This window comes from Bos grunniens, chromosome 11, assembly GCF_055505025.1.
Source record: "Bos grunniens cultivar Pamir isolate PY7600 chromosome 11, Bosgru_T2T1.0, whole genome shotgun sequence".
Classification (NCBI taxonomy): Eukaryota; Metazoa; Chordata; class Mammalia; order Artiodactyla; family Bovidae; genus Bos; species Bos grunniens.
Genome location: NC_141175.1, coordinates 97656189 through 97683157, shown reverse-complemented (window position 1 = coordinate 97683157; position 26969 = coordinate 97656189). Strand labels below are relative to the sequence as shown.

The following is a 26969-nucleotide window of genomic DNA, read 5'->3' as shown; positions in this document are numbered from 1 at the left end:
TAGGGCTGCCACAACCAAACACCATAGACTGGGGGGCTTACCAATGTATTTCTTTAAGTTCTGGAAGCTGGAATTCAGGATCCTGGTTTTGGCACAGCTGGCTTCTCCTGAGGCCTGTCCTTGGTTACGGATGGCCGCCTTCTCACCGTGTCCTCACAGGGGCTTTTCTCTGTGCATATCCATCCCTGATGTCTCTCCATTCAACCAAGCTTCCACTTCTCATAAAGAAACCAGTCACAAGGGTTAGGGCCCAGTCTAACAGGCTCATTTTAGCTTAATCACATTTTTGAAGGCCCTATATTCAAATATGGCCACATTCTGAGGTATCAGGGATTAGGCTTCAACATAGAAATTTAAGGGGCCAAAATTCAGCCCATAAAGAATTATATGCTCATTTTCGTGGGAACAGACAACAAGGTCTTTAGAAGTTAAACATTGACTCTGACACAATAACTAATTTTCCTGTTCCCATTCTTGCCACCACAAAACTGTTTTCAAAACAGCAGCCAGGATTTCCCTGGTGATCCCGTGGTTAAGAATCCACCCGCCAATGCATTAGACATGGGTTTGATCCCTGTTCAGAAAGGTTCCACATGCTGCAGAGCACCAAAGCCCGGGCACCACAACTGCGGAAGCCTGTGTGCCCGCAGCCTGTGCTTCACAAGAGAAGCCACAGTAATGGGAAGCCTGCACGCCTCCAGTAGAGAGCAGCTCCTCTCCTCTGTAACTAGGGAAAGCCTAAACACAGCAATGATGACCCAGAACAGCCAAAAATTACAAACATTTTTTTAAAGCAGCAGCTATAATTACCCTTAAAATGTTTGTCAAGAGCTTCCCTGGTGGCTCAGTGATAAAGAATCTGTCTGCCAATGCAAGAAACATGGGTTCAATCCCTGATCTGGGAAGATCCCACATACCAAGGAGCAGCTAAGCCCGTGAGCCACAATTATTGAGCTTGTGATCTAGAGCCTGCATGCCACAACTACTGAAGTCCGTGTGCCCTGGAACCCATGTCTCACAACAAGGGAAGCCAGCACTTGCCCCAACTAGAGAAAAGCCTGAGCAGCAACGAAGGCCCAGCACAGCCAAAAATAAACAAATAAAATTATTTTTTTAATGGGTGTCAAATGGGTGTCAAAAGCTCTAATGGCTTCCTATAGTTGGCTGAATGCTGCTGCTGCTAAGTCACGTCAGTTGTGTCCGACTCTGTGCGACCCCGTAGACGGCAGCCCACTAGGCTCCTCCGTCCCTGGGATTCTCCAGGCAAGAACACTGGAGTGGGTTGCCATTTCCTTCTCCAATGCATGAAAGTGAAAAGTGAAAGTGAAGTTGGCTGAATAGTGGACCCCAAAAAATGTCACATCCTAATTCCCAGAACCTGCAAATAAAGTACCTTACATGGTAAAAGGGGTGTTGTAGATGTGCTGCAGTTGAGAATCTTGAGATGGATAAATTATCTTGGATTATCTGGGTGGACCCAGTGTAATCACAAGTGTTCTTAGAGGCAGGAGGCAGGAGTGTCAGATTCAGAGAATGATATGATGACAATAGAACCAAAGTTTAGAGTGATGTAGCCATAAGCCAAGGAATGCCACCCCCAGAATTTCTTTTTTTTTTAATCTGGCCATGCTATGCAGCTTGCAGTATCTTAGTTCCCCAATTAGGGATTCTACCAGGCCCCGCTGCAGCAGAAACGTGAAATCACTGGACTGCCAGGGAATTCCCACCCCAAAGTGTCTGATTCAGTATGTCTGAGCAGGACTGAGGTTCTGCACTGCTAACAACCTCCGAGTGATACAGATGCTCTCAATCCCCAAATCATACTGTAAATAGCAAGTGTTTAGAACAGGAAGCTAGATGTTACAAAGTGCTGGGGTCCTAAATCCCACAGCACAGTTCCTACCTGACACCAGCCTGTTGCCAACTCAGTTTACCTTTCATCAGTCTCCCTCCAGAATCGGTTCACCCTGCCTTGCCTTAAATTTCAGCTTGAATGTTCCCTGATAGGCCCTGGGCAGACCAGGAGGCCATCAAGTGGTAATGATGAGGCCCTGCTTTAGTTCTGACTGAGCTGGGCCCCAGGCCCCCAGAGCACTGGATTCCTGCCAGCAGTCTCTTCTACACCCTCTGCTAGACTCCAAATTCATCCTTTCCTCTGGTCCTTCTTTTCTTCCTTCCCCTGCCACTGCTTTTTAGTCACTAAAAAGCCCTCACCACCTTCATGGAAAAAGCAAGAGAGTTCCAGAAAAACATCTATTTCTGCTTTATTGACTATGCCAAAGCCTTTGACTGTGTGGCTCACAATAAACTGTGGAAAATTCTGAAAGAGATGGGAATATCAGACCACCTGATCTGCCTCTTGAGAAATCTGTATGCAGGTCAGGAAACAACAGTTAGAACTGGACATGGAGCAACAGACTGGTTCCAAATAGGAAAAAGAGTACGTCAAGGCTGTATATTGTCACCCTGCTTATTTAACTTATATGCAGAGTACATCATGAGAAACGCTGGGCTGGAAGAAGCACAAGCTGGAATCAAGATTGCCGGGAGAAATATTAATAACCTCAGATATGCAGATGACACCACCCTTATGGCAGAAAGTGAAGAGGAACTAAAAAGCCTCTTGATGAAAGGGAAAGTGGAGAGTGAAAAAGTTGGCTTAAAGCTCAACATTCAGAAAACGAAGTTCATGGCATCCAGTCCCATCACTTCCGGGCAAATAGATGGAAACAGTGGAAACAGTGTCAGACTTTGTATCTTTGGGCTCCAAAATCACTGCAGATGGTGACTGCAGCCATGAAATTAAAAGATGGTTACTCCTTGGAAGGAAAGTTATGACCAACCTAGATAGCTTATTCAAAAGCAGAGACATTCCTTTGCCAACAAAGGTTCGTCTAGTCAAGGCTATGGTTTTTCCTGTGGTCATGTATGGATGTGAGAGTTGGACTGTGAAGAAGGCTGAGCGCTGAAGAATTGATGCTTTTGAACTGTGGTGTTGGAGAAGACTCTTGAGAGTCCCTTGGAATGCAAGGAGATCCAACCAGTCCATTCTGAAAGAGATCAGCCCTGGGATTTCTTTGGAAGGAATGATGCTAAAGCTGAAACTCCAGTACTTTGGCCACCTCATTCGAAGAGTTGACTCATTGGAAAAGACTCTGATGCTGGGAGGGATTGGGGGCAGGAGGAGAAGGGGACGACAGAGGATGAGATGGCTGGATGGCATCACTGACTCGATGGACGTGAGTCTGAGTGAACTCTGGGAGTTGGTGATGGACAGGGAGGCCTGGTGTGCTGCGATTCATGAGGTTGCAAGAGTCGGACACGACTGAGCAACTGAACTGAACTGAACTGAACTGACCTTCATGGATTTGCCCATCATGTTCTCTCTCTGGGTCCATGGTCTAGGTCAAGTCCAAAACACAAGTAAAGTTCACCAGTTTCAAACAGCAGTGGTGGGCTCCACCACAGCCTCACTAAAGAACCAGGAAGCTGGAGAAAAGCTGATGCTCAATGTGAGCAGAGTCTTGAAGGTCTGGGGTAGAAGAAGCAAGGAGAGAACCAAATAGAGTTTGTTGTGGGGACCACTGGCATGAGAGGTTTATAGGAGAAATGAACAGAATGTATTTAGCAAAGGATTTGAAAGCAAAAGACCAGCAATCTAGATCTGTAAACCTTACAGTTAACAAATGATCTTGTGAGGAACACCAAATGTTGAGTGCCAAGGCAACAGATTCCAGACCCATTCCTGGTATCTTCTTATCTTGACCTCTCCAACTGCTTGGCTCGGAGAGCCAGCCCACTCTCCTGAATTCTTGCACTGCTGACATGCAAAAGATTCAAGTCTTATTACAGAATTTGTGCTGGCTGCCCTTTGACATTTATGGCTCAGTGATTGTAGCCTTTAATTTTTCACAATTTTATTTTATATCCATGGTTCATTTTTTCAGGTAGAAGGTAAAGTTTTTCAAGGTCGGACCACATATCACATGGAATAAGTAGAATACTAATTTAGAAACTGAGCTGACTTTGAACCTAATCTTATTTTGTTTAATCCTTACAGCAGCAAGTGAATCCTTTAATGAGATTTAAGCTATGAAACTTAATGGTAAAATAGAATAGGAAAATTGAAGTGTTTATGGATGAACTATTAATACGCCTGTGAAATGCTTTAAAATACTCCAAAAGAAAGAAAGAGAGGAATGCTAGAGGGCTATATAATTAAGAACAGGAAAAGGTGATGGTTGTTTAAGCTGGGACCCAGATTCAAAGGGGGTTCATTGTTCAATCCTCTCCACTTTTTAAATGTGTTTTAAAATTTTTATAATAAAAAGTTCAATAAGAAAAAGGTCACAATGTAATAAATCCTGCAGACAAGCCAAGAACTCTTTGAAATTGACCACCCATCCTCCTTCTGGAGGTTAAAGGGAATTATTTAAATGTCCCACATCCACATACAGATTTGCCTTTTATCACATACTCTAGTCCAGTTGAGTGGTTCTTTTTGGGAGGAGCAGGAGGTGGTAAAATACATATAACATAAAATGTATCATTTTTAAGTGTACTATTCAGTGGCATTCATTACATTTCTAAGACTGCACCATCATCATTAGTGGCTCTTAAGTGTTAAACATTAGTGTACAAATGAATTCCTGAGCAGAGTGAGATATGCCTATCCTGGATGTTGGACTTCACAGGCAGATCCAAGCCATTGAAAGGAACTTTCTTCTCAGTGTATATACTTTGTTGAAGTACAGTTGACTTACAATGTTTCAGGTACACAGCAAGGTGATTCAGTTATACACATACCATATATTATTTTTGAGATTATTTTCCATTATAAGGTATTACAAGATCTTGACTGTAGTTCCCTGTGCTATACAGTAAACCTTTGTTGCTTGTTGCAGATCTATTGTTTTGATTAGAAGTGTAGCATTCTGTTCATACTAAGTCAAACAAATGGAATCAAATGTCATATTATACATACTATTTACATATATGTATACAAAAGCTTTTCCACTACACTTGATAAAGTCTTGAGAAAGAACAACAACAAAAAAAGAGATGGAGAAATTGGAAAACATAAACTAAATGAAATGGGAGCACTGAATATGAAATAGAAAAAGTGAAAAAAAACTAGATAAAAGTAAAAGATCACCATATAGCCCAGAAGTTTTTAAACATGGCTGATCATTAGAAACATATCTGGAGCTTTGGAGAAACAAAGCAATACCTGAGCATTGGTATTTTTCAAAAATTCCAAGATAATTCTGAAGTGCATCTGGATTTTAAAAAGTGATTACAGGTTTTTCTATTAAATGGTAGTTTTGGTGATATAGAATTCTATTATTTTTCTGCTGACCAATCATGATACAATGGTATTAAATGAGTAATAATTACATAATCAAAAAGTAAAAGATGTTTACCAGTTTTCACAATCAATGGCCAGACAAAAAATAAATGGATAATTACAGTTGCAAGCCATAATGGGAACACAATTAACCTAACAACACAAAACGGTGCTGGTTTAGTCACTAAGTCGTGTCCGACTCTTTGTGACCCCATGGACAGTAGCCCACCAGGCTACTCTGTCCATGGAATTTTCCAGGCAAGAATACTGGAGTGGGTTGCCATTTTCCTTCTCCAGGGGATCATCTCCTCCAAGGGATTGAACCTGGGTCTCCTGCATTGCAGGTGGATTCTTTGCCAACTGAGCCACTAGGGAAAACTCCTTCCCAATTCCTACAATATGAATAATTACACAAAATACGGGGCTGGGAGGAGGGGTGGTCAAGCGGAGTGATGCGGTAAGTGGAAATGTGTTCATGCACATGTTTTCATTTGCCGAGCCAGTCTATGTGTTTTTGTTGGTGCATTAAATCTACTTACATTTAAGGTAATTATCAATATGTATGATCCTATTACCATTTTCTTAATTGTTTGGGGTTTACTTTCTGTAAATCTTTTACTTCCATGTGTTTCCTGCCCAGACAAGTTCCTTCAGCATTTGTTGTAAAGCTTGTTTGGTGGTGCTGAATTCTCTTAACTTTTACTTGTCTGGAAAGTTTTTTATTTCTCCATCAAATCTAAATGAGAGTCTTGCTGGTGATAGCTTACAGTGAATGATGTCGGATTCATGATCTCCAAAGAAGATTTAGCTTTGGGACAAGGGACCAATGTCGATCACTCAAGAACTGTTGTGTAGCACAGTTTTATTAAAGTGAAAAAGGGACAGAGAAAGATTCTGACATAGACATCAAAAGGGGGATGGAGAGTGCCCCCCTCACTAGTCTTACCAAGGCTGTCTATACTTTTGATGCTGTGTAAGGCAATGGCACCCCACTCCAGTACTCTTGCCTGGAAAATCCCATGGACCGAGGGGCCTGGTGGGCTGCAGTCCATGGGGTTGCTAGGAGTCGGACATGACTGAGCAACTTCACTTTCACTTTTCACTTTCATGCGTTGGAGAAGGAAATGGCAACCTACTCCAGAGTTCTTGCCTGGAGAACCCCAGGGACGGGGGAGCCTGGTGGGCTGCCATCTATGGGGTCGCACAGAGTCAGACACGACTGAAGCGACTTAGCAGCAGCAGCAGCAGGGCCACCCAAGACAAACAGGTGGTCCGCTGGAGAAAGGAATGGCAAACCACTTCAGTATTCTTGCCTTGAGAACCACATGAACAGTATGAAAAGGCAAAAAGACAGGACACTGAAAGATGAACTCCCCAGGTCAGTAGGTGCCCAATATGCTACTGGAGATCAGTGGAGAAATAACTCCAGAAAGAATGAAGGGATGGAGTCAAAGCAAAAACAACACCCAGCTGTGGATGGGACTGGTGATAGAAGCAAGGTCCGATGCTGTAAAGAGCAATATTGCATAGGAACCTGGAATGTCAGGTCCATGAATCAAGGCAAATTAGAAGTGCTCAAACAGGAGATGACAAGAGTGAACATCAATGTTCTAGGAATCAGCGAACCAAGATGGACTGGAATGTGTGAATTTAACTCAGATATCTACTACTGTGGACAGGAATCCCTTAGAAGAAATGGAGTAGCCATCATAGTCAACAAAAGAGTCTGAAATGCAGTACTTGGATGCAATCTCAAAAATGACGAAATGATCTCTATTCATTTCCAAGGCAAACCATCCAATATCACGGTAATCCAAGTCGATGCCCTGACCAGTAACACTGAAGAAACTGAAGTTGAATGGTTCTATGAAGACCTACAAGACCTATTAGAACTAACAACCAAAAACGATGTCCTTTTCATTATAGGGGACTGGAATGCAAAAGTAGGAAGTCAAGAAACACCTGGAGTAATAGGCAAATTTGACCTTGGAGTGCAGAATGAAGCAGGGCAAAGGCTAACAGAGTTTTGCCAAGAGAAGGCACTGGTCATAGCAAACATCCTCTTCCAACAACACAAGAGAAGACTCTACACATGAACATCACCAGATGGTCAACAGCAAAATCAGACTGATTATATTCTTTGCAGCCAAAGATACAGAAGCTCTATACAGTCAGCAAAAATAAGACTGGGATCTGACTGTGGCTCAGATCATGAGCTCCTTATTGCCAAATTCAGACTTAAATTGAAGAAAGTGGGGAAAACCATTAGACCATTCAGGTATAGCCTAAATCAAATCCCTTATGACTATACAGTGGAAGTGAGAAATAGATTTCAGGGACTAGATCTGATAGGCAGAGTGCCTGATGAACTATGGATGGAGGTTCGTGAGGCAGGGATCAAGACCATTCCCAAGAAAAAGAAATGCAAAAAAGCAAAATGGCTGTCTGAGGTGGCCTTACAAATAGCTGTGAAAAGAAGAGAAGCAAAAAGCAAAGGAGAAAAGGAAAGATATAAGCATCTGAATGCAGAGTTCCAAAGAATAGCAAAGAGAGATAAGAAAGCCTTCCTCAGAGATCAATGCAACATCCATTGGATCATCGAAAAAGCAAGAAAGTTCCAGAAAAAAACATCTACTTTTGCTTTATTGACTATACCAAAGCCTTTGACTGTGTGGATCACAACAAACTGCAAAATTCTGAAAGAGATTGGAATACCAAACCACCTTACCCACCTCTTGAGAAATCTGTGTGAAGCTCAAGAAGCAACTGTTAGAAGTGGACATGGAACAATAGACTGGTTCCAAATAGGGAAAGGAGTAAGTCAAGGCTGTATATTGTCACCCTGCTTATTTACCTTATATGCAGAGTACCTCATGTGAAATGCTATGCTTGATGAAGCACAAGCTGGAATCAAGATTGCTGGGAGAAATATCAATAACCTCAGATATGCAGATGACACCACTCTTATGGCAGAAAGTGAAGAAGAACTAAAAAGCCTCTTGATGAAAGTGAAAGAGGAGAGTGAAAAAGTTGGCTTAAAGCTCAACATTCAGAAAACAAAAATCATGGCATCCGGTCCCATCACTTCATGGAAAATAGATGGAGAAACAGTGGAAACAGTGACAGACTTTATTTCTTTGGGCTCCAAAATCACCGCAGATGGTGACTGCAGCCATGACATTAAAAGACACTTACTCCTTGGGAGAAAAATTATGACCAACCTAGACAGCATATTGAAAAGCAGAGACATTACTTTGCCAACAAAGGTCCATCTAGTCAAGGCTATGGGTTTCCCAATAGTCATGTATGGATATGAGAGTTGGATTATAAAGAAAGCTGAGTGCCAAAGAATTGATACTTTTGAACTGTGGTGTTGGAGAAGACTCTTGAGAGTCCCTTGAACTGCAAGGAGATCCAACTAGTCAATCCTAAAGGAAATCAGCCCTGAATATTCATTGGAAGGACTGATGCTGAAGCTGAAGCTGATGCAAAGAGCTGACTCATTGTAAAAGACCCTGATGCTGGGAAAGATTGAAGGTGGGAGGAGAAGGGGACAACAGAGGATGAGATGGTTAAATGGCATCACTGACTCAATGGACATGAGTTTGAGTAAACTCCAGGAGTTGTTGATGGACAAGGAGGCCTGGCGTGCTGTAGTCCATGGGATTGCAAAGAGTCGGACATGACCGAGTGACTGAACTGACTATGTACTTTTACCAGACCCATTCCCACAACATACATCTTAAATTAACAAGATTAAAGTTAACAATATAAAGGTCTTACCAGACCCACTCCCACAATATATCTTAAGATAACAAGATTAGCCAGAAGGTTCTTGTTAAGGTGAAACATGTCCTCCAGAAAGATACCTTCTTATATTGATTAAGACAAAGCAATGTAGAAAAAAATGTTTGTCCTTTTCTCCTTGAGAGCCCCAGACCCCTTTCTCCTTCTCAAGGGCTCCGGACCCCTTTCTCCTCCTTGGGCACCCTGTACATCTTATCAACCTACCTAGAAATTGACTCTCTCACTGGATAAAATATTCTTGATTATAGGTTCTTCTCTTTCATCACTTTAAATATATTGTGCCATTCCCTTCTAGCTTGTACAGTTTCTGTTGAGAAATCAGCTGATAATCTGATGGGTATTCCCTTGTATGTTATCTGTTATTTTTCCCTTATTGCTTTTAATATTTTATATTTGTCTTTATTTTTGTCAGTTTGATTATCATGTGTCTTGGTGTGTTCCTCCTTGGGTTTATCCTGTCTGAGACTCTGTGTTTCCTGGACTTAGTTGACTATTTTCTTTCCCGTGTTAGAGGAGTTTTCAGCTACTATCTCTTCAAATATTTTCTTGAGTCCTTTCTCTCTCTCTTCTCCTTCTGGGACCCCTATAAGGCAAATGTTGGTGCATTTAATGTTGTCTCAGAGGGTTTTTAGGCTGTCTTCATTTTTTTTTTCCAGAGAAGGTGATGACACCCCACTCCTGTACTATTGCCTGGAAAATCCCATGCACAGAGGAACCTGGTGGGCTGCAGTCCACAGGGTCGAGAAGAGTCGGACACAACTGAGCGACTTCACTTTCACTTTTCACTTTCATGCATTGGAGAAGGAAATGGCAACCCACTCCAGAGTTCTTGCCTGGAGAATCCCAGGAATGGGAGCGCCTGGTGGGCTGCCGTCTATGGGGTCACACAGAGTCGGACATGACTGAAGCGACTTAGCAGCAGCAGCACTTTTTTTTTTTCATTCATTTTTCTATATTCTGTTTTGCAGCAGTGATTGCCACCATTCTATCCTCCAGGTCATTTATCCATTCTTTTGCCTCAGTTATTCTTTTCTACTGATTCCTCCTAGTATATTGTTCATCTTTGTTTGTTCTTTAGTTCTTCTAGGTCTTTGGTAAACATTTCTTGCATCTTCTCCATTCTGTTTCAGAGATCCTGGATCTTCACTATCATTATTCTGAATTCTTTTTTCTGGAAGGTTGCCTATCTCTACTTCATTTAGTTGTTGTCCTGCGGTTTTATCTCATCCCTTCGTATGGGACATAACTCTCTGCTTTTTCATCCTGACTAACTTTCTGTAATGTAATTTTTGTTCTAGCCTCCACTGTTGGATTGTGGTTCTTCCTGAGTCTTCTGTCTGCCCCCTGGTGGATGAGGCTAAGAGGCTTCTGTAAGCTTCTTGATGGGAGGTTGTTGTTGTTCAGTCGCTCAGTCATGTCCAACTTTGCAACCCCATGGACTGCGGCATGCCAGGCTTCCCTGTCCTTCACCATCTCCCAAAGTATGCTCAAACTCATGTCCTTTGAGTCAGTGATGCCATCCAACCATCTCATCCTCTGTCGTCCCCTTCTCCTCCCACCTTCAATCTTTCCCAGCATCAAGGTCTTTTACAATGAGTCAGCTCTTTGCATCAGGTGGCCAAAGTCAAATTCCCTGGGGGTTCTCAGTCCCTTTGCCAAATCCCCAGGTTGGGAAATCTGTTATGGGCCCTAGAACTTTTGCAATGAGAATTTCTTTGGTATAATTGTTCTCCAGTTTGTGAATTTCCTGCTCAGCAACTCTACAGTGGAGCTAATGGCGACCTCCTCCAAGACGACTTATGCCACATGCTGCACCACCCAGGTCTGCTGCAACCAGAGCCCCTGTCCACATGGCAGGCCGTTGCTTACCTGTGCCTCTGCAGGAGACCCTCAAACAGTCACAGGCATCTGGCAATCTCAGCCTACATTGCTACTAAAACAACAATCTTCCCATCCATGGATAGGAAGTCCTCACTTCACGGAGTCCCTGCTTTTCACTTCACTGGTCAACTGTCTACTTTGGAGCTGATGCAAGTTTGCGCCACATACCACTCATGGCCACAATTGTCACAACTGACAGGCCACAAGTCTGTCAGAACCACTGGAAGACTCTAAAAAAGTACCCCTTCCTGGACCTATGGAAGCCAAATCGCCAGGGTAGAGGGGAACTTTTAAAAGCCAAGAGGGTGAGCCCTGGGAAGGGTGGGACAAGATAAGCTTAGAAAGTTAGGGGCTGGATCACTCAGGGTCTTGAAGTCAACATTAAAGAGCCTGGATTGCATTCTGCTCTAATTTCCTCTTTAATGAGCTACAAGGTACCAAGATATTCTATACTTACCAGCTTGCATATCTTTAAGGCAAACCACTCTATCATTGCCCATTGTTATAGGAGGGCATGGCAACCTACCCCAGTATTCGTGCCTGGAAAATCCCCATGAACAGAGGAGCCTGATGGGCTACAGTCCATGGGGTCACAAAGAGTCGGACATGACTGAGTGACTAAAACATAGTAATAAGCAGTTCAATTCAGTTGCTCAGTCATGTCCAACTCTCTGCGACCCCATGGACTACAGCAAGTTAGGCTTCCTTGTCCATCACCAACTTCCAGAGCCTACTCAAACTCACGTCCACTGAGTTGGTGATGCCATCCAACCATCTCATCCTCTGTCATCCCCTTCTCCTCCTGCCTTCAATCTTTCCCAGCATCAGAGTAATTTTCAATGAGTCAGTTCTTCACATCAGGTGGCCAAAGTGTGGGAGTTTCAATTTCAGCATCAGTCTTTCCAATGAATATTCAGGATTGATTTCCTTTAGGATGAACTGGTTGGATCTCCTTGCTGTCCAAAGGACTCTCAAGAGACTCCTCCAACACCACAGTTCAAAAGCATCAATTCTTCGGCACTAGGCTTTCTTTATTGTCCAACTCTCACATCCATACATTACTACTGGAAAAACCATAGCTTTACTGGATGGACCTTTGTTGGCCAAGCAATGTCTCTGCTTTTTTAATATGCTAGACGTCTAGGTTGGTCATAGCTTTTCTTCCAAGGAGCAAGCGTCTTTTAATTTGATGGCTGCAGTCACCATCTGCAATGATTTTGGAACCCCAAAAAAATAAAGTCTGACACTATTTCCACTGTTTCCCCATCTATTTTCCAGGAAGTGATGGGACCAGATGCCATGATCTTCGTTTTCTGAATGTTGAGCTTTAAGCCAACTTTTTCACTCTCCTCTTTCACTTTCATCAACAGGCCCTTCAGTTCCTCTTCACTTTGTGCCATAAGGGTGGTGCCATCTGCATATCTGAGGTTATTGATATTTCTCCCGGCAATCTTGATTCCAGCTTGTGCTTCATCGAGCACAGCATTTCACACGAGGTACTCTGCATATAAGTTAAATAAGCAGGGTGACAAAATACAGCATTGACTCACTCCTTTCCTGATTTGGAACCAGTCTATTGTTCCATGTCCACTTCTAACATTTGATTCTTGAGCTGCACACAGATTTCTCAAGAGCTGGGTAAGGTGGTCTGGTATTCCAATCTCTTTCAGAATTTTGTAGTTTATTGTGATCCACACAGTCAAAGGCTTTGGTATAGTCAATAAAGCAAAAGTAGATGTTTTTCTGGAACTCTCTTACTTTTTCCATGATCCAGAGGATGTTGGCAATTTGATCTCTGGTTCCTCTGCCTTTTCTAAATCCAACTTGAACATCTGGAAATTCACAGTTCATGTACTGTTGAAGCGTGGCTTGGAGCATTTTGAGCATTACTTTGCTAGCGTGCAAGATGAGTGCAATTGTGCAGTAGTTTGAGCATTCTTTGGCATTGCCTTTCTTTGGGATGAAAACCAACTTTTTCCTGTGGTCACTGCTGAGTTTTCCAAATTTGCTGACATACTGAGTGCAGCACTTTCACAGCATCATCTTTTAGGATTTGAAATAGCTCAACTGGCATTCCATCACCTCCACTAGCTTTGTTCATAGTGATGCTTCCTAAGGCCCACTTGACTTCACCTTCCAGGATGTCTGGCTCTGGGTGAGTGATCACACCATCATGATTATCTGGGTCGTGATGATCTTTTTTGTACAGTTCTTCTGTGTATTTTTGCCACCTTTTCTTAATATCTTCTGCTTCTGTTAGGTCCATACCATTCTGTCCTTTATTGAGCCCGTCTTTGCATGAAATGTTCCCTTTGTATCTCTAATTTTCTTGAAAAGATCTCTAGTCTTTCCCATTCTATTGTTTTCCTCTATTTCTTTGCATTGATCACTATGGAAGGCTTTCTTATCTCTCCTTGCTATTCTTTGGAACTCTGCATTCAGATGCTTATATCTTTCCTTTTCTCCTTTGCTTTTTGCTTCTCTTCTTTTCACAGGTATTTGTAAGATCTCCTCAGACAGCCATTTTGCTTTTTTGCATTTCTTTTTCTTGGGGATGGTCTTGATCCCCGCCCCCTGTACAATGTCATGAACCTCCATCCATAGTCCATCAGGCACTCTGTCTATCAGATATAGTCCCTTAAATTTATTTCTCACTTTCAATGTATAATTGTAAGGAATTTGATTTAGGTCATACCTGAATGGTCTAGTGGTTTTCCCTACTTTCTTCAATTTAAGCCTGAATTTGGCAATAAAGAGTTCATGATCTGAGCCACAGTCAGCTCCTGGTCTTGTTTTTGCTGACTGTATAGAGCTTCTCCATCTTTGGCTGTAAAGAATATAATCAATCTGATTTCGGTGTTGACCATCTGGTGATGTCCATGTGTAGAGTCTTCTCTTGTGTTGTTGGAAGAGGATGTTTGCTATGACCAATGTGTTCTCTTGGCAAAACTCTATTAGCCTTTGCCCTGCTTCATTCTGTACTCCAAGGTCTATTACTCCAGGTGTTTCCTGACTTCCTACTTTTGCATTCCGGTCCCCTATAATGAAAAGGACATCTTTTTGGGACTGTTACCTCTAGAAGGTCTTCTATGTCTTCATAGAACCGTTCAACTTCAGCTTCTTCAGCATTACTGGTCAGGGCATAGACTTGGATTACCATGATATAGAATGGTTTGCCTTGGAAATGAACAGAGATCATTTTGTCATTTTTGAGATTGCATCCAAGTACTGCATTTCAGACTCTCGTTGACTATGATGGCTCCTCCATTTCTTCTAAGGGCTTCTTGCCCACAGAAGTAGATGCAATGGTCATCTGAATTAAATTCACCCATTCCAGTCTATCTTAGTTCACTGATTCCTAGAACGTTGATGTTCACTCTTGCCATCTTCTGTTTGACCACTTCCAATTTGCCTTGATTCATGGACCTAATATTCCAGATTCCTATGCAATATCACTCTTTACAGTGTTGAACTTTACTTCCATCACCAGTCACATCCACAACTAGGTGTTGTTTTTGTTTTGGCTCCATCTCTTCATTCTTTCTGGAGTTATTTCTCCACTAATCTCCAGTAGCATATTGAGCACCTACCGACCTGAGGAGTTCATCTTTCAGTGTCCTATCTTTTTGCCTTTTCATACTGTTCATGGGGTCTCAAGGCAAGAATAGTGAAGTGGTTTGCCATTCCCTTCTCCAGTGGACCACGTTTTGTCAGAACTCTCCACCATGACCCATTTGTCTTGAGTGCCCCTACATGGCATGGCTCATAGTTTCATTGAGTTAGACAAGGCTGTGGTCCATGTGATCAGATTGGATAATTTTCTGTGATTGTGGTTTTCATTCTGTCTGCCCACTGATGGAAAAGGATAAGAGGCTTATGGAAGCTTCCTAATGGGACAGACTGACTCAGGGGAAAACTAGGTCTTGTTCTGATGGGCGGCCGTGCTCAGTAAATCTTTAATGGAATGTTATGTTGATGGATGGGGCTGTGTTCCCTCCCTGTTATTTGACCTGAGGCCAAACTATGGTGGAGGTAATGAAGATAATGGTGACCTCCTTCAGAAGGTCCCATGCAGGCACTGCTGCTCTCAGTGCCCCCCACCCTGCAGTGGGCCACCATCGGCCCACGCCTCCACCAGAGACACTGGACACTCACAGGCAAGTCTGGGTCAGGCTGTTGTGGGGTCACTGCTCCTTTCTCCTGGGTTCTGGTGTATACAAAGTTCTGTTTGTGCCCTTCATGTGTCTGTTTCCCAGTCCTGTGTAAGTTCTGGTAGCTCTATGTTGGGGTTAATGACAACCTCCTCCAAGAGGGCTTATGCCATACCCAGGTCTCCTGTACCCAGAGCCCTGTCCCTGCAGCACTCCACTGCTGACTCGTACCTCCATAGGAGACACTCACACACAGTTCTAGCTCAGTCTCTATGGGGTCTCTGGGTCTTGGTGCACACAGGGTTTGTTTGAGCCCTCTGAGCGTCTCTGGCAGATATGGGGTTTGATTCTAAACACGATTTCACCTCTCCTACCATCTTCTTGGGGCTTCCCCTTTGCCCTTGGACATGGGCTATCTCCTCAAAGTTGTTCCAGTGCCATGCAGCCGCTGTTCCAGCACTACACAGCCACCACCCCAGTGCCTACCATTAATAATGACAGAACTAACAATTTGTCATTTGTTTTGTTTCAGCCTTAAGGCTAAATGCATTCTCCATCACACTGTGGAGCACATGCTCAGAAATGGATTCAGTTTTCAGCCTTTATTGATTATATCTTGACCTTGGATACTGCAGCCAGAAAATAGTAAAGCTCAGGGCTCTGAGCAATATTCATGTATTTGAAACCTGTGATTTAGAGCCATCTTCAGGGTCAGAGTTGGTAGGAACAACCTGGAAGATCAGAGAATAGTTTAAAACTCTTAAGTTAAATAAGTTAATTCTGGCACGTTTTAGCCCCAGTCCATATCCTTGACATGAAACCATTTTGAGAAGTGTAGCTAAATACCCTCTTGCTACTGAGAATAAGGAATGTACTTGTTAGGTAGGTAGAATAGGGAAAAGGAGTCCAAAATGGCAGTGGCTAAAAGACAAGGAAGGTCAAAAGAAGGTCTGAGGACCAGAGTGAAGACTTCAGGCAGAACAAACAGCACTCCTGGCTAAGCCCAATTTGCATAGGGCAGGCCCAGGTGGAGGAAAAAACATATAAAAGGAGGAGCCAAAGCACTTTCTCTCGGACTCTCTCTCCTCCGTGCATGCGCTCTTTTCTTTCTCTCTTTCTCTCTCTCTCTCACTCTCCTGCTATCTTCTAAATAAAATAGAGCTGTAACACTGATTTGCCTAAGAGCTGTAGCACGGTTTGTCCAAGACCCAAGAGCTGTGACGCGCCGAAGGCTTTAATGTCCATTGCTCCAAATCTTTGTTGTGACGAGACAAAGAACCGAGGAACATACACTCGCGTGACATCTATGGTGCCATGACTTGGATATAACCTGGCTGAAACAGTCTCTGCATGAAAGAGGCCAAACACAGCAGGAGTCCAGCTCAGTGAAGCTCCCGCGCTAGAAGCAGAAGGCAAAGAGACCCAGTGCAGGGCAAGGCCCATAGGCTGGAAACTGGGACAGCGAAAAACGAACTCAGCAGAAAGCTCACGCGGCCCAGTCTCAGATTCCAGAAGACCTCCGGTTAAGGTAAGAGGTCCTTGCTTCTATGGCTGGAGGGACCTTTACAATCTCTCGTTTGTTTCCTCGAACCTCCTGCAAACAGGCGGGCCGCAGGGGCACAATTGAGGGACTCTGGAGAGGCTACTCCTCAGCGTCTCCCAAAGGCGCTATCTGCTGAGCCCCAGTAGCTGTTACCCAAGCCGGTGGGGGTTCTTCTGTCCTTTTTCTTCTCTGTGCGAAGGATCAGACCAATGAAACTGTGAGCACCAGTCAGATATATAACAAATTTTCCAGCGGGCTATGAAGGGGATTCCTTGGCATGTTTTTCCCACTGCTTTTTCCTCCTGTCTTCAGCTCTCTTCTGGGACTCAAGCCCGGCCAAAACTAATGAAACTCAGGCTCTGATGTCTCATTGCAAAAATTCATTGAGAGACAAAGCGATAAGAGGTAGATTTGTTAGGATCCAGAGAGAAGCCACCCTCCAGGGTGTGAACCATTGCAAGGGCAAGGGCTGCGGCCATGGTATTAGGCCTGGCTAGGTTTTGTGAGGGGATGGAATTCATATGCTAATGAGTGAGAGGATCATCCCAGCCATTGGGGAACCACCCACTCCTCCCTCTTTTGACCTTGTGCCTTGAAGCTGTCCTGCCACCTCTGGGTGGGTCTGTTGGCTTATAGATTGGGGATTAAGGTTTACTTGAATTTGACTTATCATCTTGGACCCAATTGATTTTAATTTGTTTACATTGTACCCTTGTGCTATGTCATTCTTTCAAAGGTTGTGCTCTGCCCCCTTCCCTCCTGTTTCATGCTCTTTTCCTGAGCCCCATCCAGACCCACAAGGTTGCCTCTACAATCTTCTGAAGAGACAACCAGAAAATAGCTGGCCTTGGGAGGGAAAAACTCTATAATATCCAACCCCTAATCCTACCCAATACTGGTCACACTGGAGATCTTGAGGACGCCCAAACTCCAGTCCGGGGGGTCCCAGGAGGTCATCACGCCTTGACCTGCCTAGGGATCGGTCTTCAAAAGGTTGTCACGCCTCAACCTGTTCGGGGATCCTCTAGTCCCAGAGGTCCCAGGAGGCTGTCACGCCTCGACCTGCCCAGGGATTCGATCTCTAGGAGGCTGTCACGCCTCAGTCTGCCTGGGGATCTGCACCCTGACCCGGGGACACCTGGCTCTCAGGTTGTAACAGTTCTGGGTAGGACAAGCTTTAGAAAGACTCACCCCTAAGGAAGTCCACCCATGGAAACATAAAGAAGCCTATTACTTGTGGGACTGTGCCCAGTCTCAGCAATAACTCAGGAGCCCAATGAGAACTCCGTTGCCTTTCTGGAGAGGCTAAAAGAGGCAAGTTTACCAACCTGGACTTAGACTCTTACGAGGGACGGGCGATTTTAAAGGACAAATTCCTGTCCCAATGTGCATCAGATATCAGAATTAAGTTACAGCAGCTACAACAGCAGGACCCTGCTGCCTCTTTAGATGAGATGGTCCAGACAGCCACCAATACCTTTTATAACAGAACAGGAGAAGGAGGCCAAGGCCCAGGAGAAGGAGAGAAAGAAAGAGAAGGCATGCCCAGATGCTGGCCGCCCTCCAGAGAAGCCCTATGGCAAACCCCGAGTCCTTGAGGGACAAGGCACGAGACAGATGCCTGATCTGTAGACAGGCGGGGCATTGGGCCAAAGAGTGTCCAAACCATGACAAGTCTCCTAGAACAGCTTGCCACAAATGCCATCAACTTGGACATTGGGTGGCACTCTGCCCTCGGGACTCAAGAGCCTCAAGGTCAAGCGCCAAGCCTACTCTCACGATGGTTCAAGAGGACTGAAGCAGCCCGCTCCAGAGCCAGCCCGCCTGTCACAGATAACCATCACGGGGCTGGAGCCAAGGGTGCAGCTGGATGTGGCAGGTAGGTCTGAGAATTTCTTGGTTAACACAGAGGCTACCTACTCTGTCTTGATCTCCTACTCCGGAGCCTTCTCCTCCCAAACCTGTACAATTTTGGGTGCTACAGGAATAGCAACTACTAAAAGATTCACCTGAGCACTTCTTTGTTGCTGGGATGGATAAATATTTTCCCACCAGTTTCTGGTGGTCCCTGAGGGTCCTACCCCCTTATTGGGAAGAGATATACTCACTAAACTGGGGACCACCCTTGTGATGGGAAGTTTTTCAGCACCTAGAGCTCTACAGCTCTTGGTTACTACTGAAGAACCCATTACACCTTCAATAGAGAAGGACCAAAAACTATGGGAAGACAAAATTAACCCCCAGGTGTGGGAGCAGGGGATTCCTGGACGAGCCCACCAAGCTGAATCGGTCATCATTGTCCTCCGAGATCCCACTCGGTTTCCTAACCAGAAACAATATCCTTTCAAAAGAGAGGCTCGGGAGGGACTACAGCCTTTAATAAATAAATTCCTTGCGTGTGGGCTATTGGTCCCCACCAGTTCGCCATGTAACACCCCAATCCTCTCAGTAAAGAAAAAAGACAGAACCTGGCGAATGGTTCAAGATCTCTGGATCATAAATGAAGCTGTAGTCCCCCTCCATCCCACAGTACGCAATCCCTATGTAATCTTGGGAGAAATCCCACCCAGTGACAAGTGGTTTACAGTCTTGGATCTCAAAGATGCATTTTTTTGCATACCACTGGCTAAAGAATCCCAATACCTTTTTGCCTTTGAGTGGGAGGCCCCAGGAGAAAAACACCAACAGATGACTTGGACAGTATTACCTCAGGGGTTCAGAGATAGCCCCCACCTGTTTGGACAGGCCCTTAGCCGGGATCTCCTAGATCTGGACCTGGGACCTAATGGGAAAATATTACAATATGTAGATGACCTACTAATCTGCTCTCCAGATGAGAAAAGTGCCCAACAACATGCAATTCAGGTTCTAAACTTCTTGGCAGAAAGGGGATATAAAGTCTCCCGTGCTAAGGCACAGATGGTCGAGACAAAGGTCACTTACCTGGGAGTTCAGATTACACACGGGTCCAGGAGGCTGTCCTCTGATCGGGTACAAGGAATCCTCCAGTTGCCCTCCCCCACGACTCGAAAACAATTGCGAGCTTTCCTGGGGCTAACTGGTTATTGTAGAATCTGGATACCCAACTATGGTCTAATTGCCCAGCCCTTATATGAAAGCTTAAAGGGACGAGATGGTTCAATCCCACTGATGCGGGGAACTCCTCAAAAGGAGGCAGAGGCTACACTAAAACAGGTCTTAACTCAGGCACCTGCCTTGAGGTTGCCAGACCCAGAAAAAGCATTCCAACTTTATGTCCATGAAAGAGAGGGAATAGCCTTGGGAGTGTTAACTCAAAGGTTGAGATCTGAGCCCCAGCCTGTAGCTTACTTATCCAAGAGGCTCGATCCAACTACCCAAGATTGGCCCCCCTGCCTTCGAAATCTTGCAGCTATTGCAATCATGATAGAAGATGCTTTAAAACTCTCCTTTGGGGGCAAACTAACTATTTTTACCAGCCACCAAGTAAAACAACTCCTAAATGGGAGAGGCCACGTATGGATGTCTGATCAAAGAATCCTCAGATATCAAGTAATGCTGATGGAAAATCCAGGCCTCACTATATCCCCTTGTGAGGTCCTTAACCCAGCCACCCTCCTACCTACCCCCAAGGGCTCTCTCCCGTTTCACTCTTGTCTAGAAACCTTGGACCACTGGACAAAACCCTGAGAGGGACTGTCAGAAGATCCTCTGACCAATCCTGAGGAAATCTGGTACACTGATGGAAGCAGCTTTGTCTTGGATGGAAAAAGAAGAGCCGGGTATGCAGTAGTCTCCAATTTTGAGACCATAGAGGCTAAGCCTTTGCCACCAGGTCAACCAGCTACAACATGCAGTGCCAGTTCAACAAAGATATAAAACTACAGCTGACCACGGAAAATATCACACACCCTTGGACACCACTATAAGGATTCTGAGGATTGAGACTAGCAAGAGGCGGAGGCCCAATACCCCTCGCCGCCCCAGTTCAGCAGGAAGTAGCCAGAAAGACCTCGACGCCCCTATTCCCAAAGAATTGGGCCTCCCATCTCTTGAGGGGGGAATGTTAGGTAGGTAGAATAGGGAAAAGGAGTCCAAAATTGTGGTGGCTAAAAGACAAGGAAGGTCCAAGGACCAGAGTGAAGACTTCAGGCAGAACAAACAGTACTCCTGGCTAAGCCCAATTTGCATAGGGCAGGCCCAGGTGGAGGAAAAAACATATAAAAGGAGGAGCCAAAGTGCTTTCTCTCAGACTCTCTCTCCTGCTTGCGTGCGCTCTTTTCTTTCTCTCTCTTTCTCTCTCTCACTCTCCTGCTATCTTCTAAATAAAATAGAGCTGTAACACTGATTTGCCTAAGAGCTGTAGCACGGTTTGTTCAAGACCCAAGAGCTATGACGCGCCAAAGGCTTTAATGTCCGTTGCTCCAAATCTTTGTTGTGATGAGACAAAGAACTGAGGAACATACACTCGCGTGACATATTGCAGGCAGCTATTCTTGTCTATGCTGCTGATGGAGTGTCATCTCTTACCAAGAGAGGTCTTAGCCTAAGTCCTAGTCATTGTCAGAAAGCATAACACAAGACCAACCATTCTAGAATTAACATTTTTATTCACATTTACACCTCTGATATCTAGTTGGCTCATTTTAAATAATTTCATTCAATAAGTTCTATCATTTAGTTACACAGTGGTTCTCAACTCAGGACAGTTTTGCCTTCAGGGACACTTTGCAATGCCAAGGACATTTTTGGTTCTCACAACTGAGGAAGGGTGGCAGAGGATGCCGTTGGCATCTAGTTAATATCCTATAGTGCACAGGTAAGCCCACAACAAAGAATTATCTAGTCCAAAAGGTAAAGAATACCAAAGCTGAGAATCCTTGAGTTACCTGGAAATGCATTTTAAGATGACTGCATTTTGGAAGGTTCAACAGGAGGTTATATTGCTTAATATTATAGGTTCTCTGAATTCTTTGTTGATGATTTTTTATGGCCATATTTGATAATAGGTTACCACTCTTTGAAGCTTTTCCAGACAAAATATGTTATAGTCATGATTCTGTGTGAAGAATGTTGAGACTTCCACCATCGGCATGTTAGAATTTGTATTGGGCACACCCAAAGTGGTTTTCAGAGAAAAATCTTGGCCCTCCATGTACTTCAGGCACACCGTGGCCTGGTCAATAGCTTTAACTTTCATAAAAGAATGTGCTCTTTATACTCAACTTGGTTCACAGAACCACCTTTATTTTTTTAATATAAATTTATTTATTTTAATTGGATGCTAATTACTTTACAATATTGTATTGGTTTTGCCATACATTGACATGAATCCTCCACAGGTATACATGTGTTCCCCATCCTGAACCCCTCTCCCACCTCCCTGCCCATACCATCCCTCTGGGTCATCCCAGTGCACCAGCCCCGAGCATCCTGTATCACGCATTGAACCTGGACTGGCGATTCGTTTCACATATGATAATATACATGTTTCAATGCCATTCTCCCAAATCATCCCACCCTTGCCCTCTCCCACAGAGTCCAAAAGACTGTTCTATACATCTGTGTCTCTTTTGCTGTCTCACAGGTAGGATCATCATTACCATCTTCCTAAATTCCATATATATGCGTTATTATACTGTATTGGTGTTTTTCTTTCTGGCTTACTTCACTCTGTATAATAGGCTCCAGTTTCATCCACCTCATTAGAACTGATTCAAATGTATACTTTTTAATGGCTAATACTCCATTGTGTATATGTACCACAGCTTTCTTATCCATTCGTCTGCTGGACACAGAACCACCTTTAATCAGCATCACAATCAATACTCAAGTTCTTACCTAAGAACGTCACTGTGGTAGGGCAGCTAGTAACCCAACAAATTTACACTCTCTTCCATAGGGGAGCATCATTACCAGACATGGCCAGTGACTGTCTTTCTCAGCATTTCCACCATCCACCCTTTTGCACCTACACATGGCGTGGTTGTTTGTGCCACTTCTGGGCTGAAATGATTGAGAAGCAGCCCCATCTTCAACTTGTTTTTCCCCATCTGCTGACGGGGAGGAGAGCCAGAAAGTGTATGGAGCCCAAGTCTCTGAGTCACCCTTTGGAGGAAAGCTGCCTACCCTTTAGGAATACCTGTTTGGACTCTACATAAGCAGAAATACACTCATGGTAAGCCACTGAGATTCTGAAGTTTGTAACAGTAGCTAATGGTATCCAAACTCTTCACCACCTGATTTCTTAATCAGATATAAGAATTACTCTTTGGCCTTCACTGGTGGTCCAGTGGTAAAGAATCTACCTACCAATTCAGGGACCTGGGTTTGATTCCTGGTCCGGGAAAATCCTACATGCTGAGGGACAACTAAGCCTGTGGGCCACAACTACTTAAGCCAGCACCTAGAGCCAGTGCTCTGCAATAAGAGAAGCCACCACAGTGAGAAGCCCATTCTCCACAACAAAGAGTAGCTCTTGCTCAATGAAATGAGAGAAAGCCCTCACACAGCAACAAAGACCCAGCACAGCCAAAAATAATTAAGTAACATTTTTTAATTAAAAAAAATACTCTTTATGGAGGAACACCTGAAGCAAAGGTCAGCAAACAACAGCACATGAACCGAATCAGCCTTCTGCCTGTTTTTGTATACCTACAGTCCACAAGCTAAGAATGGCTTTTAACACATTTAAATGGCTGTGGAAAAAAATGAAAAACTTCCAAATAATATTTTGTGACATATGGAAATTATAAGAAATGCAAATTTCAATGTTCCATAACATAATAAAGTCTTATTAGAATCCAACCACACTCATTTGTTCACAGATTCTTTATGGCTGCTTTTACCCTATGACAGTATTGAGTAGTTGTAATAGAGATCTAGGGCTTCCCTGGTGGCTCAGACAGTAAAGAATCTGCCTGAAATGCAGGAGACCCAGGTTCCATCCCTGGGTCAGGAAGATCCCCTGGAGAAGGGGATGGCTACCCACTCCAGTATTCTTGTCTGGAGAATCCCATGGACAGGGGAGACTGGCGGGCTACAGTCCATGGGGTTGCAAAGAGTCGGACACAACTGAGTGGCTAACACACAATAGAGACCTAAGGGCCCTAAAGTCTAAAATATTTACTATCTTGCCCTTTACAGACGTTTGTCACCCTCGCTTGAAGGTATGCAAATCACCCATTCATCTAGATATAATGGTACTCTGGCAGGAGAGTTTGGAAATCACCAAGAGATCCTGGAGTTCAAGGTAAGTCTACATTGTTTTAACCGCTCCTATTACGGCTCTCACTGAGCAGTTTCAAGTCATTCTACAAAACTATTTCTGAGCACCCCAGGAGGTGTTTATCTTAGGCCTTGGGGCTAGGAAAGTCTGTGCTACTTCCTTTGTGACAATCCTTGTCTCTGTTCATGCCTGATGTCCTATTCAGTCTCCCAGTTTCCCTGCCCAAGACACCATTCTAGTTTATGCCCTAGGACCCTGATACTATCCATAGGACCACTGCTGGATGCATGGAATACATACCTACCTCTCTAGTTTTTATCTGCATATCAGGATAATCCATCTGTTTCAAGCTCTTTGGAGTATCTGGATGCTGATTGCCCTCCAATCTGAATTTCTTGCCACCAATTCTGAGATTTTTCCTGCTGGGCCACCTTCTTTTCCTCAGTCTATCCAGTGTACTGGTCATGGCCAACCTTGTTCTGCTCCATCTCTCTGCCAGTAAATGCCATAATGTCTGAGTAAAGCTGAGCTTTGGAGAATGCTCAGAGGCAGGAGAAGGGCAAAAAGATACTTGGGGTCTGCCTGGGTTGAGAACCCCTGTAGGTACCTTCATGGCACTCATGACATTATGTTATATTTGACCTACAGCCCTGTCTTTCTTTGTCTCTCCAGTTCTCAGCAGAGTCTAACTGCAGATAGGCATTCAATCAATATTTGTTGAATAAATAAATGAAAAAAGTCCTTTCCTCAGGAAAGACTCAGAGGAAACTGACTTACTAAAGTGAAATAAGGAAAGTTTCAAGAAATTATTAGTAATTCTATTCTTTGCCCCTCCCTTCTCGAAGCTCTGGTATGCCAGTTGGTGAGTGAAGGTCATCATTCCTGAGGCAAAGTACTCCCTTGAAGTTACTCCTGCCTAAGAGGGTTTCAGGTTTGGTCTTTTTGTCTTGTACCAAAAGATACTACATAATGAGGTAGGTGGAATCACTGCCATAAAAGCCTGGGACTAATCAAATAACATACTCTTAGTGTATATACTCTCTGCAGTTTTCTGAGTATCTTTGATATTTATCTCTTTGACTCACAGTCCTGATGTGATTGCTCTCAAGGTGTCCTGTCTTAAGTATATTAACAGATTCTCCAAATGATTTGAATTTATGTTTATCTTAAGACAGATTCCCAGGGCCCACCCCCAGACATATTTAATACAAATTCCTGGAGCCTAGAAATAATCATTTCTTCATAAAGATTCTTGGAGGGATCTGGTATCACACTCCAGAATCATTGCTCTACTCCAGTCCTCTCATTTTCCAAATGAGCAAACAGCCAGGGAGGGTGGAAAAGTTAAGACATTGTCACTCTGTGCCAGGATTAGGGCCAGAATACAGGCCTCCCGACTCCAGTTCCAGTGTTCTCTCAACTATAGTGCTCTGCCCCAGAGGCTCCCGGACCCTTGTGCTTGGCTTCTGGGAAGCTGCGCAAGGCTTAATCACAGCAATCCTGCTCTGCCTGGCCTTGTTCCCAAACGCCATGCAGCCTGTGGGGGCAGGGAGAGGGGCGGGCAGTGGGTGTGATGTAATGTGATCAGCTCTGAGGGGTTTCTCCAAACTCTGTGGCAGAGCTGTAAACCTGGAGCGAGCCACCATCCCACTGGGCTGCTGGGAGCACTGCCCCGGTCCCCGCCCCCGCCCCACAGCTGTTTTCCTACCCAGGCTGTGTTCAACCTCTCCCCAGGCCTCTTGCCAACAACCCCTCCTCAACTTTGTTGCTTCCCAGAGATGAGAAAAAGGAGGAGAGACAGCTGTGCAAGTATCTCTTTGGAATAAAGGGTTTCGAAGAAAGGAACCTAGAGGTGCTGGAAAGGAAAGGCTGCCAGGGCCGTTTCCGTGGCAACGCCTCCATTGTGCCCTAGCAGCTACGTGCTGCCTGGCACGTGCACTTTGCCGGCCCCTGGAGGGCACTGCTGTCTCTCGCTCGCTCACGGTTCCGCAGTGAGTTTCTAATACTGGTATTCTAAAGGTATTTGTGGGCCCTTGAACCATCCGGAGCTGGACGCACGTGTCTGCAGGCCATCTCGGTAGTGTCCAGGACGTGGGCACCTCTCCCTTTCTACTCCTGCCACGGAGCTGGCATGTAGCAGCTGCTTAAAAACTATTGAATGAAGGGCTGAACAAATCAGTTGCTCTGAGTCTAAGCTCTTCTGCTTATAGAAGTGAGAGAAAACCAAAGGCTGGAGGAGAGGAAGCTTGGCCCTCTCCAATTACAGAAGACACATTTTGGTCTCCAGATCAGCCCTAAGGACCTCCCCGCTTCACTTCTCACAAATCGAGTGCCTGTTGACCCCTATGAGCTGCAACCCACCAATACTGAGTCAGTACCAAAGTGTTCCCCCTCTCAGGGGTATGGGCTCCCCTCCCTCTGCAGAACCCTCCTCCCATACCAGCCCCCTCTGCCCCCTAAAATCATACACACACACTTTGGGAGAGAGGTAGGCAGCAATGAATCATCAGAGTGGAATATTAAGCTCAATGATGAAAATGTTTTTAGCAAAGGCGAGGGGACGTTTGGAGTCCCACAAATTATTTGTCATCATTATTGTAGCCTGTTGTTCAGTGGAGCATATGTAAAAACATGGATCTTCAATATCTTTGAGAGTGGTTTTCATATTTGAAGACAGCAAACTCTGGTGCATAAAGTAGGTGAATAAATGGGATAATGCCATTTGGGATAAAAGCCTCTTTACAGGTTTAATAAAGTGAGACTTGGATTTTGTTTGTTTTTATTTTTGCAAAGTCAATGAATAATGCAGGAAACATTCTGTAGATGTGTCCCATGATCGGGTACCCTATCAGACCCTGGGGACAATGAAAAATAGGCCTGGGATAGGATGGGGCTCACTGCCCTAAGGATAAATGGGGTCCCAGTCCATAGAACAGACGAGAAGTACCTAACCCATCGGCTCCCCTCCTTGGCCTCAGACCTCATCCACTCTGACACCCCAAAACTGCCATCCCCTTTGCTCTTCACCCTGCT

At 44.4% G+C, this 26969-nt stretch overlaps 1 long non-coding RNA gene across 4 annotated transcripts in view; it reads left to right on the top strand.

Annotated features, from left to right (window-relative positions):
- The window catches only part of LOC147363646 (uncharacterized), a 61958-nt gene extending 35255 nt beyond the window's left edge, over nucleotides 1-26703 (top strand). Inside the window, exons 1-4 of one of the 4 annotated variants that reach the window (XR_015137342.1) lie at nucleotides 16514-16714; nucleotides 22611-22886; nucleotides 23855-23960; nucleotides 24782-26703. This is a non-coding gene — a long non-coding RNA (uncharacterized LOC147363646). Of the gene's footprint in view, nucleotides 1-16513; nucleotides 16715-20369; nucleotides 20491-20543; nucleotides 20649-22610; nucleotides 22887-23854; nucleotides 23961-24781 lie in introns of those variants that run through there. The other 3 variants (XR_015137343.1, XR_015137344.1, XR_015137345.1) reach the window with 3 other exon arrangements.
- Nucleotides 26704-26969: the final 266 nt, after the last annotated feature.